We start from the raw sequence: 19,611 nt of genomic DNA, 5'->3' as shown, positions 1-19,611 counted from the left end.
CTGATACTGCCTAACGAAGGCAACCATTAGGTCCTTCCAAGAATGGACTCGGGAAGGTTCCAAGTTAGTGTACCAAGTAGCAGCTACTCTAGTAAGACTTTCTTGGAAGAAATGTATCAACAGTTCCTCATGCTTTAGCGTATGCCCCCATCTTTCGACAACACATCTTTAGATGGTTCTTAGGGCTAGTAGTCCCCTTGTACTTGTCAAAGTCCGACACCTTGAACTTGGGAGGGGTGATGATATTGGGTACTAGGAACAACTCTTCTAGGTTAGCAAAGGCATAATCTTCACCTCCTTCAATGGCCCTGAGCCTTTCCTTTAGATGATCCAACTTTCCATTTCTGCCATAGCATGAGGGTTTTTACCCGGTGTGGAATGCAAGGGGTGTGGTTGTGGGTGATACTGAGGGCCCTCCAAAGTGTTTTGTAGGGGTATACCACCAACTGCTTACCCTTCAGTGGCATATTCGAGGCAAGGCTCAAAGTCAGCTAGATTGTGGTGGGGAATTTCATGTGTCTCCCCCATGGGTTGAGAGACATGTACATGATGAGGTTGCCGGATCTCAATGACTATGGGAGCGGAGTTATTGACATCCTCATTAGGAATGTATGCCACTGGGCGGTGTATAGTTGGGATGGCGGGAAGGCGTGCTCGTTTTGAATTTGCACATCATGGGGCCGTCCGTACTTCCCAAATCTTTGCCCACCATATCTGAGGTTGGATGATTCATTTGCTTGAGGCCAGATGGGGGCATCAGGTTCACCTTAGCAACAACGCTGGCAGTGGCAACTGCAATTGCATTGGCTTCCATTATCTCCTTTATGCTCATCATGGCCATTTTCTCTTTCAAGGCCTCCGTGTTGGACTTCATTTGCTCTTGCACCTCCTCTACTTCACCCATTACTCTAGCTCTAGCACAGGTCCGGTAAGGGTGCCGTAAAGCGTGTTTTTTTTTTCATTTTGATAATAATGATTAAGTTCATTTTTTTTCAAGGAAAGAATGCAATGGGCAATGCAACCAATGAAAAGGATGGATGTAAGTGAATGATGCACAGTTTGAAGTATTGCGAATTTTTATGCAGGACATGGGGTTGAATCAATTTAGATTTTCAACATGGTCCATGACATCTTTGTCAAGGTGAAACTGGAAGTAACAAGGACATCAACAATCCTAAATGTGTTGGGCAGTAGACGAAGCAGCGATGTAACTCGATCCATCTCTTGCCCCAACTTTTTTGCAAGATGGTTACTTCCATACTTCAACTTGACTTGATGAACCTTTTCGTAAAAGCATGAGCTTGGTTCAACCCCGTAATCCAAGGAATGGCAATTCTGATTTCCAATACTTCAACAATATCATAGAGATGAAAGACTCAGGAATACGCATGCTATGCATGGAAAATGTATTTATGAAATTGAGATGCCGGAAGAAACATCTTTTCTTAGTTAATCATGCATTAGGTACCATGCTCAATTTTGTTTTATTATTATTTTTTATTTTTTTTAGAAATGGGTTTATGATCCCAACATGGTTGGCTCATGGTACCTCACACATGCAACTAAGAATGTGGTATGAATTTTTGCGCCTCCCCTTTTTGTTTTCATTTTGCAGACGAAAATGCAAGGATCATGCATGAGCAAACATGAAAACAAAAGGTATGCGGTTTGTAGAACAAAAAGTATGTTAAACGCATATGCATGATGATGCAATGACTCATGCAAAATGTGATGCTGGAATATGATAACGGACAAATGCAGGAATGATATGTTCATCATGAAGAGATTCTTATGCGATGCATGATATGAATGCATGCTAGAGATAAAATGCGGGAGTGATTTGATTCACACTGATCTTTGGTGTAAAAACATGGGATAAACTCATTTTATTCAGAAAGTTATAACTAGTCAAGATCTGAGCGACAATACAAACTTCCTAGCGGTTTTTAATTATGTGGGCCATTAAGTCTATCATATGCTGACAATAGCTGAGAAGTCCGTGGATCTCCTTGGGGCGGAGTAGGTGTCCGCCATTGCTTTGGCCTTGGCTAGCAATCAGGGAAGTTCTTGACTCCCGTTTAAGGTAAGGGCAAATCGGTCCATCCACATTGTTTCCTCTTGATGTAACGAGTCGATCACCCTTCCTCTAGCCTCCTTTTCCGCGTACACTTGGGCATACTCGTCCGCCACTTTGTGCTCGTGGGCCGTGGCTAGATTTAGTTCTTCTTGGCACTTGCTGACGATGGCTAACATATTGGTCCCTGTCTTGCATAAACGCTGAGACAAGTTTCTTTTGGACCTTGAGCAAGCAGCTAACTCTTCTTTCAAGACCATGCTATGTGCTCGTGATTGGTCTCTCTCTTCCCTTCAAAGATTGAGCTCACTGTTGCTGCCCCACAAAGCTCCACGAAATTTTTCACGGCCATGCTCTTCCTTGTGAGCCCTCTTGGTTTCTTGTTCAAGGGCTCTCGCGATAGCTGCATTTTCTTCTCGTAACCCGGCACACTCTTTCCGGACGTCTGTAGCGACCAACTTGAATTTTTCTTTGGCAAGTCTTGCTTTTCCTAGTTCTATTTTTAGAGCTCGGACTTCTTCATCCTCTTCCGGAGCTTCAAAGTTTTCTTCGTTGATAATCTCTAACCAGGAGAGCCAATCTAACCCTCGTGTACGAACTTTCAGCCATTCATGATAACCACCGATGACGCCATTACGAATGCCCCTAAGTTCTTTATCTTTCCTTAACAGGCTTTCCCACGCCTTATGGACTCTTTGTATAATCATGAAACTTTGCGTACCGAAATCTCTCACAAGGAAAGGAGAGAGGCTTTCTTCCGTCGGTGCTCCCCTCATGGGGTACCCTAACTGTCTTATAGCAAGTGCGGGATTGTAGTTAATGCAACCCCTCGTTCCTATCAACGGGATGTTTGGGTAGTCCCCACATGAGAAGAGAACTCCCTCCTTTCCTTCCTTCCATCGAGGAAACCAGTTGATTGTTCTACCTCCTATCCCAGCTAAGTGTTGGTCCCAATCTACTCTTCTCTTTTCGACACATGAGTGATGGCTTCGGAGCGGACATGGATGCCTTATGTCTTGTTGGAATAGGTGCGAAACCAACCATACACAAAGAGCGGGTAAACTGAAGATGATCCGTGCGCTACTCTTCTCGCACCTTCGGTCAAATGTGTCAAATAAGTCTGCCAAGACAGCTACCACCGGGCTCTCTTTGCTATGGTGATATGCAAGGAAAGCATCAATTGCAGCTAGGTCCACCAAACCATCCATGTTTGTAAAGAGGACAACCCCAAAGATTAGCAATGCTAATACATCCATAAACGGGACCCACTCCTCTTGATTCACCATAACCCTTGCCTTGCCTTCTAAGTACTTCCGTGGTAGGCTCACTACGCCATTTCGAGTTTGCTTTACACGATCAAACTCTCTTACCGAATCCCTGACCACAATTTCAATCTTGCTCAAGGAGGGAAGAAACCCGAAGAAAAGATATTGTTTCCTTCCCCCCAAGAGAACATCCTAGAATCTCCTCAAATTCTTCAACTATCGGTACTAATTGGAAGTCTCCAAACATGAAGCATCTCAAAGGCTGGTCATAGTATTGGGTGAGTGATACAATGGCTTCTGTGGATATCTTTGCTATGGTCAAATCTAAAATCTTTCCGTACGCCTTGCGGAAGGCTTACATTTGGAGAGGTCCCATCAACCGCCCCAACTCCTTAATGCTAGTGATATCCAGGCCCTTAATCTTGACTTGATAAAACCTTTTTCCAGTTTGATTTGTTCCCATGTTTTACTAAAGTGAAACAAAAACCCAGTGCGAATCAAAACTCTGACATCTATCATGGGCGGAATGGATGAATGCTTGAAGAAATGCATATGACACAGACGCAATTTATGAATACGGGAGCCCGAGAAATTGTCTCCTTCTTAGATACAACGTCTTGGGGTAGCACGGTGCCCGACGTATGTATTTAAAAAGGTGACACGGAACCTCTGTTGGTTTGCCAAAGAGAGGGGATCAAGACAGAACCCGTGCATGATGCATATGCGAAAGGCACAACACGAGGATGTACATAGTACGACAATATTCACAAACAAATATAAGCAAAGGGATACATGACACTTAGGACTACATGCATGGCAGTGTGAAAAGTGGCACGCAACGTGTTTGCTCCGTGCCCCTATTTTAGGGACCTACATGGGAGGGAGCTAAAAGGGCTTTTTAGTGATAATTCCCAAGGTGGTCATATCTCTCTTGATGGTCTCTAGAGGTATCATCCCCTTCGAAGAACATATTGCAACAATAGGGACTACTAGCAACAATATGTTATCAAAGAGAAAAACTCTAGATGAGGGTTCACTATAATCAAGCAAGTCAGAGACCTAGCATGATCACAGATTCACCTCCACTCCTTATGTTCCCACGAACCCGGGTATAGGGCCCTTTTTCAACTCACCGTGTGTGCAAATAGTGTTGGTGTTTGTGTGCATTAAATGAATAAATATTTACCTCATGCATACATTTTAAAACACACTAAAAGCATCAAAAAGAGTTTATATACACAAGAACATAAGAAAAAAGAAAAAGAACAAAAGGGAAGTCATAGTAAAGAAAGCACACTAATTGATTGGCCTAACTCTCTAACCAACGACCCCAGTGGAGTCGCCAACTGTCGCAACCTACCCTTCGGCGGGAGGGCGACGCGAGACTCACGGGTGCGTCTTCCAAGAAAGGAATACGTGCGGAGTCACCGCCAACGTTTATTTGAGGAAAACGTCAGAAAAACTGAAAAAGACGTGGTCTACGAACTTTTAAGTGAAAGGTTCGGGAGCCTTTAATCAAGTGTGCGAATATGACTTCAATTTGTGTTATCTTTCCTTTTTTACGTTCTTATGTCTTTTTATGTCTTTTTATATTTTTTTTCTTTTTGTGGTCGACAAGGGTGTTTCCCTTGCTCCTACGTATTCCTCAATTGTGATAACGAAATCAGACCTACATAGTTCTTTGAGAACTAAACTATGGTTAAGTTGTTTTTTTTTATCTTTTTTGCAAGATATATTTTGACTGAACAAATGTCGTTTAAGGCATTGGACCATTAAACGATCTTTTGTTTTTGAAAGGAGCGAAACGTTAAGGCGTTGGACCATTAACGATCTCTTGGTTTTGAAAGGAGAGAAACGTTAAGGCGTTGGACAATTAACGATCTCTTGGGGTGGTCGACAAAACAGCTGGATTTTCTCCATGGAAACAGTTTTTTTCACCCAAAACAGTTGAAATACATACCTAGGGGGTTGAGGGATCCTTAGAAAAATACTCTGGAAGGCCCAATTCAAAATTTCAAAAGTACTATTTGCACCCCCATTTTGATAAGTTCACCCCCTTTCTTTCGTACTTTATAGAAAAGTTACGGAAGCCTATAGGACTTGTTTTTTTCTCTTTTTTTCTTCCTTCTCACACATATTAAGTGAAATATGCTTATTTAGGGTTATGGGAATTTTACGAAAGCATTACGGGTGTCCCGGAAGCCCATTTTTTAACAAAACAAGGGAGGTGGTTGCCACCTAGCTCGCCCAGGCGAGCTCAGCTAGCCTAAACGAGCTAGGGTGCTTCCACCTTAAGCATGAAATTGCCCAAAAACCTCTAGAAGGGCCCAGATTTGAAAATTGCTATTTGCAACCCCATTTTACTAAATACACCCCCTTTGCCCCTTTTTTGCTGATTCTTTTTCCGTAACGCTACGGAACCTCACGAATTACGTAACGATACTTGTTTTCTTTTTTTAATGTCACGAAACTTTACGATTACGCAACCATCCCCTCTTCGGCTTCTGGAATGTTACGGAACTTTACGGATTGTGCAATAATGTTCTTTCAACTCCCGACATGTCACGGAACTTCACAGATTGCCTAACGATGGGCGTCAAGTACCTCGAAGTGATCAAGCGAGGGTCGCATCCCAACAAACAGATGGTCCCCGGATGAAATTACGGTATGACAACACGTGTATTAATTGTTTCTATGTTCCCATCCTTTTGGCTGGTTTTCCTTATTAAATAAAGTTGTTTGATTTTTGCATTGGATTACTTCTGTTTTTTTGTCTAAAGGTTGTGAAAACATGTTAATCAACTTCAGTTTGAGCAATGATTGTTGTTGATCCTCAACAATTTGGGCTAAAACCCCAGTGTAGTAAACATTGTGGTGTATTAAGAAGAAGTAGCAGAATATGAACGAAAGGAAGGGAACATGGGGAATTCTCATTAAGTTCTACTGAGAGAGACACATAATGAGAGGTAGCCAAGCTTCAAATATTTGAAGTTCTAGCTAGTACACTTGAATTATTATCTTTTTTCTTAAGCTCCTTTACCTCTGCCTGGTAGTGGTTGGGGTTGAGTAGGCTTATGTGACAGGGCAGCAGAGATTGGGAAGTTAATTTATGGTTTTGGGTTGCAGATGAGTGATTTCAGTGATAAGCTAATGATAAAGTTTCTGTGGGGATGTAACTGTGTTTAGATGTTTTGAAGGTATTTCTAGATTAAAGGTTAACATTCATAAGACCTAAACCTTGCCGATAAGATGAAAATGGTTATGGGGAGGTAAACTTGCAGAAAGAATTTTAAGTGTCATGATTTGTTGGCTCTAGCTATCTGCTTGGAGCCAACTATGTAATTGGATTTTTGGATGTTACTATTATTCATCAATTAGTTACCATTGTCCGCAACGTTTTCAGTTTAGAGTGGGGGCATGCGGACAAGCATGTGAGTATGACTATGTACTATGTAGTGCATATATAGGTCATGGGAGAAAAGCCTATTGGCAAATGACTGAATTGATCTTTCTCCCAAAAGAAATGACAGGAATACACTCTTTTAAGCACACTCCTTCTTCACATCTTCTGTTGGTCAAAGAAAAGGCATGAGTGGAAACTTAATAATAAAGGCACTCTCTAAATGATAATGTTGTTCTTCTTTCTATGATAGTACGTGATAATGGTAGAGGACGTAGCTACTTGTTACAATATAACTACCGTGGTACTCCAGTCAAGGGAAATCCGATAAAGTAATAGTAGTAAAATTGTGCACATCTGATTAAGTGGAGTCTTTGTTTTTTACAGTGTGGGAAGCGTGTTAAGTACACACATCTCTCCCAACATCTTCCAAGAGGTGCAGCATATATGTACTTAAGTTATGGGGTGTAGCTGGTCCATAATAGCTAAATGCTAATTTCATCTTTTGAACCAGCTATGTGTTTAAACTATACTTGTACCTATAGTACCTCTGGTACTCTTTTATATATATAATATATATCTACTTTTGCTGAGCCAAAAAAAATAGTGTGTGTTTTGTGCAACAGGAGCAGGAAAAGTCCACGGTCGTGCGGAAGAGGTTTCTAAAGGAACAACATGAGGAAAAGACAAAATAGCTGTTATATATAAGCTGGAAGCAAGTCCTAGTTATTATCATCTAATGCTAACAGAAAAAATAACTAATGTGGCACACAATTATGACGTGATATCATATGTTGCTAAGTTAGTCATGTAAAAATACTTGCTTACTATGACATGAAAGATTAAAAAAGGTCAAGTAGTTTACTAAAAAGAATTGAATGGATCATACGTTTTGATCCTATATGTCACAAAGGGTCATTTTAGAAGACCACAAAAATAACATGTTATGCAACCCCTTAAAATCGCATGTCAGCTATTTCCATTAGTAATTGTATGATATTGCGACAAAAGGACATAATAAAGATCATAGTAGACGGCTCAAAAGAACAATTACATGCCATGAATAAAAAGGAAAAACGCATACATGTTTTCAGGCATCATACATGTTTGTCATTTGTGGAATTTGAAAAAAAATTTTAAAACTATTATAATAAATATCAATTACCAGAAAAAATAAACAAACCTGCAAATAATTAAAGGAGTTCTTCCCAATGTGATTCTTTGGTGCCTGATTCAGCCAGAAAAATAATAAAACTTTAGTCAATCAACCACATCTATGACAAAAATTTGCCTAATACGTACAAAATAATTTGTGCCAATCAACTTCATATTATAAAAAAAAAAAATTGCAATGCATTTACTAAAGAGAGCAGTGAAGACAGAGTTCCAAGACTATTCAACCCCAGCTTAGATAATCTGCCGTAGACTACCCTAGTATGAATAGTTTTTTCCTAGCATTCTGGTTCCCAAATATCTCCAATTTACACTTTTAATATATTCCTTGGTAAAATATTCAGCAACTGCTCCAAAATAGCATGGGACTAGTGGCTTTGGAAATGGAAATAGTGACTCCAAATATTCTGTTTTTGAAAAATCAGAAAGACCAAATAAAGAGAGAAAGGCTGTGGAAGAATGCAACTAACAGAACAAGTATGACTAAAGGAAAATTATCAAATATCCTACAGCTTGGAAAGAGAAGCAAAAGAGATTCAAAGAAGCTACAGAATACGACATAATTGTTCAATATCCTCTACAAAATCAAGAGTCCACTAAAAGAAACTGATAACAGCAACAATCAAACCCCCCATTTTATCCCCACCCATAACAAAAAAAAAACTCCTCCCAAGTAAATTGAAATAAGCTCATAACTGAGAAATGCAAACATAAGCAAGAGGAAAATCATGAAAAATCCATCATATACAGTCCACTTTCTTTCTTTATTTATTTTGACAGAAATAAAATATTCATTTTTATAAAAGCAAAAGGCAGTTCTTCCAACAAAACCTGTGGATCCTCAATGGCAATAACACTTGGTTGTCCTATGTTTAAAAACCCTGAGAAATGACAATGGGAAAAGTTTAATAACCTATAGGGGATAAATTATACAGCATAACTGAAAATAACATTATTTCACAACCAACATTAGTTTTAACCAAGATTGATTTCAAAAAAAACCATTTTATCCAAATCATTTTAAATCTTTTATAAATAAACATACAAACACGAGCACAAACAAGATGTTACTCCTACAGGACCTGATGCTTTTGGTCTTTCTGCATTATTTTTAGTAGTGGAAAGTGGAAACTATATGATCTTAAGGTATATCTGCCCTAAAGATCTCATAAGAATCCTTGTTAAGAAGGATCAAAGAACTGAAAGTGCTAATATCCTGCCAAGTTTAGTTGATTGCAGAGTTTTAAGAGTTGTTGTAATACTTTATTTTATATTGTTTTTTCTTAATTTTAGGCACATGTAATTTTTGGTTTTAGATTTAAGATAACTATCTTAATCTTTCAAAAACATTCCGATGACCCTAGTTATTGAACTTGTTTTGCTGTCTTTTTTGTTCTCTTTTATTTCTTACTTATCATGCAGCTGGTATATTACTTAGTTTCCTTGGTTCTTTTATTAGTCTTCTCAAGAGGAGGCTATAAAACAGAAGGATGTCCTGGCTACAGAAGTTTCCTCTCTTAGAGGAGAGTTGCAACAAGTAAGAGATGAGCGAGACCGGCAATTATCTCAAGTACAAACTTTAAGTTCTGAATTAGAGAAAGTTAAAGAATCTAGGAAACACTCCTCCACTGAATTGGACAGCTTGACCTTAAAAGCTAATGATCTGGAGGTTGGTTTGTATACCCTATTTATTTTAATTAAATATCACACCATTCTGTTATTGTGGAGTCATGAGAGGATGAGCTTCCTTCCTCCAGGAAAAATGTTCTTTGAAAGATAAACAGATAAAGACATTGGAAGAGCAACTAGCAACTGCAGAGAAGAAACTGCAGGTAATCAAGAATTTTTTTAAAAGTTGTATACTACTAGGTATAGAACAATTTGATATATTTGTTAGATAAAGAATGTGAAATTTTACCTAATTGCTTAATTCTTTAGTTGGTCCTTGACATATACATTATGATGATTATTTATCTTATTCATAGATTTTGTTCCTTGTTAGGTGTCTAATATATCTGCATACGAGACAAGGACAGAGTACAAAGGACAACAAAAATTTGTGAATGAGTCACAAAGACGCTTAGCAGATGCAAAATATAAACTTATAGAAGAGGAGAGGCTGAGGAAAAAATTACATAATACCATTTTGGTAATTCCCTGAACCAAAACGTTGATAATAATAATAAAATAATAATTGACACCTTAATAATCTTCATATTAACAGGATTTAAAAGGGAACATTCGTGTATTCTGTCGAGTGAGCGAGGCCTTTATTAGCTGATGAAAGTTGTAGCACAGAAGGCAAGATTTTCAGTTATCCAACATCAATGGAAACTTCTGGGCCAAAAACATCAACTCATGTTGCTCTGGTTTTGTTCTTAGGCCAAAAACATTCTTTTACATTTGATAAAGTTTTTACACCAGAGGCATCACAAGAAGAAGCTTTTGTAGAAATTTCACAGCTTGTACAAAGTGCTCTTGATGGTTACAAGGTAATTTCAAAGTTCTTTTGTCATCTCTAAAGCACTATTCATTTAAAATCGTATATACATATGGATCAACCATTTAATGCACTATTACTAGTCAATTTTGGAAAAGCAGAATTCTAAAACCCTTTATTTTCTATACTCACTTTCATGTTGTATTGTATTTTTGCCCTTCTTTGCCCTATGATTCTTTGGTTCTGACATATCAGTGTTGTGAGACACATGTCTATCTGTTAGATTTGGTGTTGGATGTTGCCTTTCTAGCATGAATGTTTGTAAATCAATATATATACTATATACATTGATGTCTAATAATATGGTGATGTTTTTTCTTTTACAGGTTTGCTTCTTTGCCTATGGTCAGACAGGGTCAGGAAAAACTTATACAATGATGGGAAGGCCTGGACATTTAGAGGAGAAGGGCTTCATACCTCGTTCATTAGAGCAAATATTTCAAACAAAGCAGTCTCAACAACCTCAAGTCTGGAAATATGAAATGTAGGTAACAGAGTATTTTTCTTCTTAATTTTTCACCATTGCAATGTGTATAAAATTTTAAATATGACACAGAATTGCTGATAAGGTTTTCCTTGCAAAATTTATATGTGTCAATGTTGGAAATATACAATGAAACGATCCGTGATCTGATATCTACAACAACACGCATGGAAAATGGTACTCCTAGAAAACAATATACAATCAAACATGATGCAAATGGAAATGCACAAGTTTCTGATCTCACAGTAGTGGATGTTCATAGTGCTAAAGAGGTTGCATTTCTTTTAAATCAACCTGCAAATAGCAGGTAACTAATTTCTAGTGTTTATTCTATTGTCTTGTAAGGTGTAACAAACTAATTTCTAGTGTTTATTCTATTGTCTTGTAAGGTGTAACAAACTAATTTCTAGTGTTTATTCTATTGTCTTGTAAGGTGTAGCAAACTATTGCATCTTTTAGCTATATATGAAGGTGATGCTATGTTGTCCTAATTAAGGAGATAATAAATTTTACACTCTTCACAATTTTTCAAGTTGGACACAGAGGCAAATCGCATGCACTGATATAAGATGTTGTTGCCCATTCTCTATGGCTTTCTTTCCCTATTCCAAATTTCCAATAGTTTTTTTGGTCTAGATTAAAGTTATCATTCACTAAGACAATCTTATTGGAATCTAATAAAATGAGTACAAAACCAAATTTCCAATAGCTAACAAGCCACAGTTAACAATGACAGAATCAACATCCAGAATTCTGGATCTATGTTGACACATCTATCATAAAAATACAATATCTATTTAAAATTAGAAATATATGAATATTGGTTTTATTATTAGGAGTTGCATACCATAATTTTAATATTATGCAGGCGTTGAAGAACAAAATAACATTATTTCTATGAGTTGACAATTTGAACTAAACACAAGTATGAAATATGACAATACGAAAAAGTCTGAAGAGAGCCCATATAATAACAGCCTGGAACCAATAGAAACAGATGCAAAATTGTATTTCAGATTCAGAAGATATGCACCTTTTTGTACTTAGTTTCTATGAGTGACCTTTTCGTACTTAGTTCCAAATAGCAGCCTGCAGTTGATAGATGTGTACTATAGTAACTTGTTTCACACAATTTTTTTTTTCAAAGGATGGTTATAACAATACATTTTTCCCGAGCGGAGTTTCCCCACGATAAGTGTGAACAACACTAGTACAGTAACATGAACAATGAGTGGAAAGGGATTGCAGCATGTTCGGAAATCACTTTCTCAATATCAGCGTCTTAGAGCATGTTTGGAAATCAAATGGGATACCAATTGGGAAAGAGGGTTTTTAGTTTATGTAAAGGTACAACCACAAACAATTCAAATACTAACAATTAAACCCAAAAGGGCACAATTTTCACTTATTTTGCTTCAAATCCTTTTTGCATATTGAACGATGACATTGTCAGGACAAGTGAACAAGTCGATAATCACATATTCAAGCATTACCAAAGAACAACTCAAAAACCCTTAATACTATATCATATTGAACCATTACCAAAACAGAACTCAAAAACTTCGACATCCTTACCTTCAGGAACACTCGAAAGGTGGCAACGCCACTAAAAAAGGCACGACTTTGGCTACGTGGCGGTGGTGGGAGCAGCAGGTCCACTTCGGCTTCAAGTAGCGGTGGTGGGAGCAGCGGGAAACAAAACGTCAGGGTGGTAGCGGGACGGAGTTCACGGCGGGATGAAGTAGTTCAGGCAATAGTGGGGGTGCTAGGTTTTTGGAGGGTACGAGAGAGGGTGTTTACCGCGAGACTATATAAACTACAAAATTTACGACGGTGTTTAATGACACCGACTTTGTATGTGACTATTTCTAGGACGGTGTACCTACAAGCACCGTCTTTGATGACTTCCATCAAAACTACAACGACAGGGTTATAGACAAATGTCGTTGTACAACAAATGCGCCACATAAAAAACTTATATAATTACATAAATGCCACCGTGTTGACAACTACGACGGGTTCTTCAACACCGAAGTAGAATGTGCGTCGTCAAATCATATTTTTCTAGTAGTGTTGGTTTCTTTATTTTTTCATTGACACTTTTCCCTTCTTTTAAATGGGTGCCATTTTGAAGTGGCAAACTTTGCTTTATCTACTTGTGTGTAGGAGTTATTTTAATAACATAGATGCATGTCTTAGCCCCATTTGCAGAACTATTTGGATAGGGATTCAAACATTAAGAAGAAAGAAATAATCTTTAAAGGATCTTCAAAATTAATAACGGAGAACTCTCTACTCTGCCCTTGTACAGTTTAGTTGGTGCTATATTTTTGTTTTCATGATTTTTTTTCTCTGTAGTTCTAGACTTCTAGTGATATCTTTTGCCATTATTTTTATTTTATAATTCTTTTTCTTTATGTTTTTCCTTTTTGTCAAATGCATGACCATCAGTATCTACCCATTGGATATGTTATTTGTAGTGGTGTAGCTCTTCTCTTTCATCAGTATCTACCCAATGAACATTGGCTCAACTTCTTTATGAATCTACAATGCTACCTGGAATTCAGCCTGACTGCCCTGCTAGACTATCACAATGATAAATCAAAAGTTCAATCACAAATAGGTTTTGAGAGCAGCATGTGCATGCACACTTGTGCATGATAAAAAGTAATTTGATAAAGTAAACAACAACAAAATGATATACAGTTAAATGTCTCCTTTTTTCATGGGGCAATAGAAAGTTAACCTATATTGCCAGCAGTCTAATCAAATGAAACCAATTAGCACTCATTTTTTATGCACTTCATACAACAAGAAGGTACTTGTCAGATCAAACCACAATCATATGCCATGTACTCATGCTTTTCCAAGATTAACATTTTGATTTATAAATGATCAATGCTTACATAATATCAGAACTTTCCAAAGCTCAATTTCAAAGCCATCCATAACTTTCTCTATTTCTCTTACATACACACTCTCTCTCTAAAAATTCTTTAGTGCAATTATCTGTTCTTAAATTCATTAGAAGAGATTTTCTATTGACATCATCGAATAGGCACACATCAAATTGACATTTCATCAAGCAATAATGGACAACAAAGGTGATTTCAGATTCAAGCATTAAATCCTAATTCCTACACGTTCATGTGATTTATACACAAGAATGAGAGTCAAATAAAAAAGAGGAACAAAAAACTGATATAACAAATCAGAAATAATGAGCGTCATAATTATGCTTCGCAAACCATGACCATCTTATGTGCGTGCTTTATTACACAATCATGATTACCTAAACGGAAAAGGAAAAAATGATCAAATCACAATGAAATAAAAAATAACTGAGATCGTGACAAAGAAAACCCAAATTTTAAACTCGAAATCCAAAATCACAAAAACGCGAGCCATGCAAACGAAATCCAGCAAGCAAAACAACAAACTGTCAAGTAATTATCCAAAAACGGATGATTTTTTTTTTAAAACTACAATATCAAGAGACAAACATTAAATGAGATATGGGACCCAATAATTTTTTTATTTCAACTAACAAAACTTACAAAAGTTTGTGTTTTACATGAGTAGAATTTTTTACCTATTTAATACAAAAAAATCACCCAAATAATACAAATATAAATTTTTTTAAACAAATGATATATAAAATAATGTACAGGTTAAAAAATCTAAACAATGTTTTTTGTTTTTTTTTAATACTTTTTTCTACATCTTTAGAAATCTGGGAATCGATTATTTGTATAAGTTTGTTTCTATTTGAAAATATGTCTCTTCGTCAAATATTTAAAAGGTGGATGTACACTCCAACACAATGCAAGCTTATGAATGATATGAGTCGAACTCATTTGCTATATTCAATTTCTAATTATAATTATTATCCATACTTTATTTATTTATTTATTTTAAAAAACATTTAATGTGAATTTAATTAATTAAAACACATCACTTAATAAATCGTTAAAATTTTTACATTAATTATATTTTTGTATTAAATTAAATAATATAATAATGAAGGAAAAATCCCTCGAGAAAAACATAATTTATAGAAATGAACCACTCCTCTCACATTAAAGTTCTACCAACACATGTATGGGGCGTGTACATATATTGTTTTTATCAGGCGTATGAGAATGGTTCTATAGTACCCTTTTCAGATCCTATCCATTGTTATCCATATTGATTATCCATTTTTGTGTTCAAGAGCTACTCATATTTTTTATACTAGTAATAGGTATAATTTTTATTTTTAATAAAATACTCATACAATGTTAAATGGTTTTTTAGAATACTTTTTAATGTTATTAATATAATATTTATAAATAGGTACATTTGTCTTGTTTGTTATTTTATTAAAAAAATAATAAATAAGCTATTTAGAAAAAGTAAAAGTCAAACACATATTTAAGAAAGTTAGATTTGAAGAAATGTATTAGTATAATAAAATCTATGGTATGAGCCAATTTTTTTATTTAATTAAAAATGTAAATATGTATTTTTTAAAAACATTTTGAAAAACAAAAGTCAAATGTATAAATAAGAATGTTAGATTTGAAAAAATTATTATTAGTATAAAAAAATGTATGGTATGACACAATTTTTTTATTTACTTAAATTTAAAGAAATTTAACTTTAAATCATTTTAAAAAAGAAAAATTCAAACATATATAAAATAAATTACATTTAAAAATTAGGATTATAACATTTAATTATGTTAATATAATATATTTAATAACATTGGAGCTAATTTAATCCATCTTTTTCTTCTTTTTCTACATTATAATTGATAAATTTTTTTAATTCCTATAGGTACGTAGTGAATTTATTGTGATAGATTTTAAAAATTAATCAAATGTTATGGTGGTAACACTACAAGAAAAGGGGCTTATACCGACAATCATAACAAATTGGCTTAAAAATCTTAATTGAACATATATTTTAGAAGTTTTAAGCTGTTTTTAAACTTTTAAATATTTTTCTCTTGCTCTTGTGACCATTGGTCATCGCAAGTAGGAAACAATAAATCGAGACCAATGGTAATGCCACCATGAGCACCGCCATGGACAAGGAATGAAATAGGTTGATATCCTCTATGTAAATTGGTGACAGAAGCATTAACAAGGTACAAAAAACTTCCATCAACTTTCTCCTCTAAACTCTACCCAGATTTTTTTATTTCTCTTCACTTGCTAAAGAATGCAAACACAAGGTACTGTGTTGATTTGATAAAAAAAATATATTGAATTGGGAACTAATCTTTTGCTATCAACTTAATTACTAAAAACATTTAAATTGCTTAAACTAAGAGCAACATGACATATTTTTTTTTGTTTTGAGCTTTTATTGTTGATAGCTAACAATATTTATTTATGGTTGCAATGTATTTTCATGCTAGATCATTAAATATGTTTCACAATGCAGAATAATTTATTCTTCTTAAGAATTGTGATTTTTAAATCACACTTGGATCTAGATTGGTCTCGATTTAGGCACAAATTACGATATTTTCCGGATCAACAAAAATGTTGTTGTTTGGACATTTTTTCTCTGTACATAATATTAATTTATGTATATCTAATTTTTAATATTTCTATTCTTTATTGTTATTGCATTTTTCTAATTATCATGTGATGTCTTGGATTTCATTTGTTAGGTTTTTTTATCATTCTAATCAAATTGATAATGATGTTGATTCAACTATGTAATTTTTTTTTTACCTTTCTCTTAAACAATAGTCAAGATGTACATGTGATTGATAACACCAATTGAATATATACCCTATATTGTATATAAGATTATATTTATTAGACAATATTTGTCTTCATGAAATACTTGGTGTTAAATATAAAGTATCCAAAACTACAAATAAAAATAAAAATCCTAACAAAATCATTGATGTTTTTCTCTCAATCCCTCTTCATCTCCAAAACCACCTTCTCTTTCAACCCTTCTTCATCCCTAACTTCTCATTTTTCCTTGTCAAGGTCATTAAAATACCCTTTGCACACTTTTCCATTAAAGTCCTTTGTTTTTTTTATTGTTTGATCCGAAAAACAAAACACTACCTTCTCTAGTTCTTGGGGCTATTGTCCATCGCAAGTTAAAAACAATAAATCATGACTGATGATAATGCCACCTCTAGCACCACCATGGACAAGGTATGAAAAAGGTTGACATCCTCTACTTGAGTTGATGATAGGGGTGTTAGCAAGATACAAAAATTATTTCATCATCTTTCTCCTCTAAACCGTAACTTGATTTTTTTTTATTTCTCTTCTTTTTACAAAGGAACACAAGCATGAGTTACTGTGTTGATATGATAAAATAAATATTGAATTGGGAACTGATCTTCTACTATCAGTTTACCAAAATCATTGAAATTTCTTAAATTAAGAGAAAGTTAACGGATTCTTTTGTTTTTAGCTTTTATTGTTGATAGCTAACATTTTTTTATCGATGATACCATTGTATTTTTGGGCTAGATCATTGACAATATTTCACCATGCAAAATAATTTCATCTTTTACAGCATTGTGATTTTTCAATCACATTTGGATTTAGATAGGTTCTGATTTAGACACAAATTATGATATTTTCTTGATCAACTAAAAGGTTGTTGTTTGTACATCTTTTTGTCTGTATATGATATTAATTTATGTATATCTAATTTTTAATATTTCTATTCTTTATTGTTATTGTGTGTTTTTAATTATCATGTGATGTCTTTGATTTCATTTTTTAGGTTTTTTTTTATCATTCTAATCACATGGGTAATGATGTTGATTCAACTATGTAATTTTTTTCTGACCTTTCTCTTAAACAATAGTTAAGATGTACTTGTGATTGATACACACCAATTGAATATATACCCTATATTGTATGTAAGATTGTATTTATTAGACAATATTTGTCTTCATGTTAATTTAACTATGTGATTTTTCTCCTGACATTGTGAAACGATAGTCAAGGGAACCTATGATTGATACGGTTGAATTCAATATATATCCTTTATATATTGTGTATAAGATTGTTTGCATTAGACACTATTTGTCTTCATGAAATACTTGAGTGGTAGATGTACACCCCATCACAATTGTAGCTTATGAATGAGATCCGTTCAGATTGATAGCTATATTCAATTTATAACTAATTATTTTACATACTCTTTTATTTACTTATTTAATGTGAAATTTGTTAGAATTTAATTATATGAATTGAATAATATAAAATATATCATTTACTAAATCATTAAATTGTATAAATTAATTGTATTTTTGTATTAAATTAAATAATACATTAATGAAGGAAAAGTCCCTAGAGCAAAATGTATCTTTTTGAAATCAACCACTCCTCTCATATTACAAATGCGGGTATGAGGGCGGTTACGTGTATTGCTTATAATGCGAGTATGAGGATGTTTACTATTATACTTTTCCTACCCTACCTATTGTCATCCCTATTGATGACCCATTTACGTGTTGTTGCTCATGATGATGATTTCTTTATACTAGTAATGAACATAATTTAGATTTGTAATAAAATACTCATATAGTGTTAAATGATTTTTTTAGAATAGTTTATAATGTCATTAATATAATACTTGTCTTGGTTATTATTTTATCAAAATTTTAGAAACATTAGTAAATATGTTATTCTGAAAAAGTAAAAGTCAAACAAATATTTAAGAAATTAGATTTGATGAAAGGTATTACTATAATAAAATCTATGGTATAAAGCCAATTTGTTGTTTGATTACAATTTTAAATAAATTATTTTATAAAACATTATGAAGAATAAATTTCAAATATACTCATATATATATATATATATATGAAAAAATTTATTTGAAAAAGTATTAGTATGATAAAATGTATGGTGTGACACAATTTTGTTATACAATTAAGTTTTTAAGAAAATTAGTTTTAAAATATCAACCATATATAAAAGAAACTTACATTTAGAAATTAAGAGTATAATATTTAATACTGGTAATAAAATATATTGAATACTATCATAGCTAATTTAATCTCTCTTTCCCTTTTTTGTACATCATACTTGATAATTTCATTTAGTGCTTATATGATTGTTGTGAGTCTATTGAGAGAGATTTTAAAAAATAATCAAATGTTTTGGTGGTAATACAACAAAAGGGGGCTTGAACCTTTTAAATGATTTTCTTTTTCTTTTTTGACACATGTCCGAACATTAATGTGAAATTAATTAAAATCAATTATATGAATTTATTAACTAAAATATATCATTAAATTTTATACATTAATTGTGTTTTGTATTAAATTAAATAATACATTAATGGTGGAAAAGTCCTTAGAGCAAAATGTATCTAATTGAAATAAACCATTATAGTCATATATATTTATGTTGAAGATTACAAGTGTCTATCCGTGGAGAATCACGTTTTCTAACTTTTTGCTAAAGGTTCTATCTCAACACTTAAGCAAGGTAGGACAATCAAGAGGTGAATCTAGATAGAATTTTGAAATTATGTTTTCCTTGATTCAAATTCTCATATTTTTATTTTTTGCTTGTTGACCATATCTTTATCTGCCTAAGTAATCTATTTTTGATTTTGTAATTCCTGGTTGGATTTGATACAGGGTTTTCAAGAGCATCAATCTGAAAATGAGTGAGAATGAGAATACCCAAAACTTGGACATTGGAGGTGAGTTAGTCCGTAGCCTCTAATATA

At 34.2% G+C, this 19,611-nt stretch overlaps 1 pseudogene; it reads left to right on the top strand.

Annotated features, from left to right (window-relative positions):
* Positions 1 to 540: 540 nt before the first annotated feature.
* Positions 541 to 19,611, top strand: part of LOC114371457 — a 59,530-nt pseudogene continuing 40,459 nt past the window's right edge.

Source organism: Glycine soja, chromosome 10, assembly GCF_004193775.1.
Source record: "Glycine soja cultivar W05 chromosome 10, ASM419377v2, whole genome shotgun sequence".
NCBI classification, from domain to species: domain Eukaryota; kingdom Viridiplantae; phylum Streptophyta; class Magnoliopsida; order Fabales; family Fabaceae; genus Glycine; species Glycine soja.
This window is presented reverse-complemented; position numbering and strand designations above follow the sequence as displayed.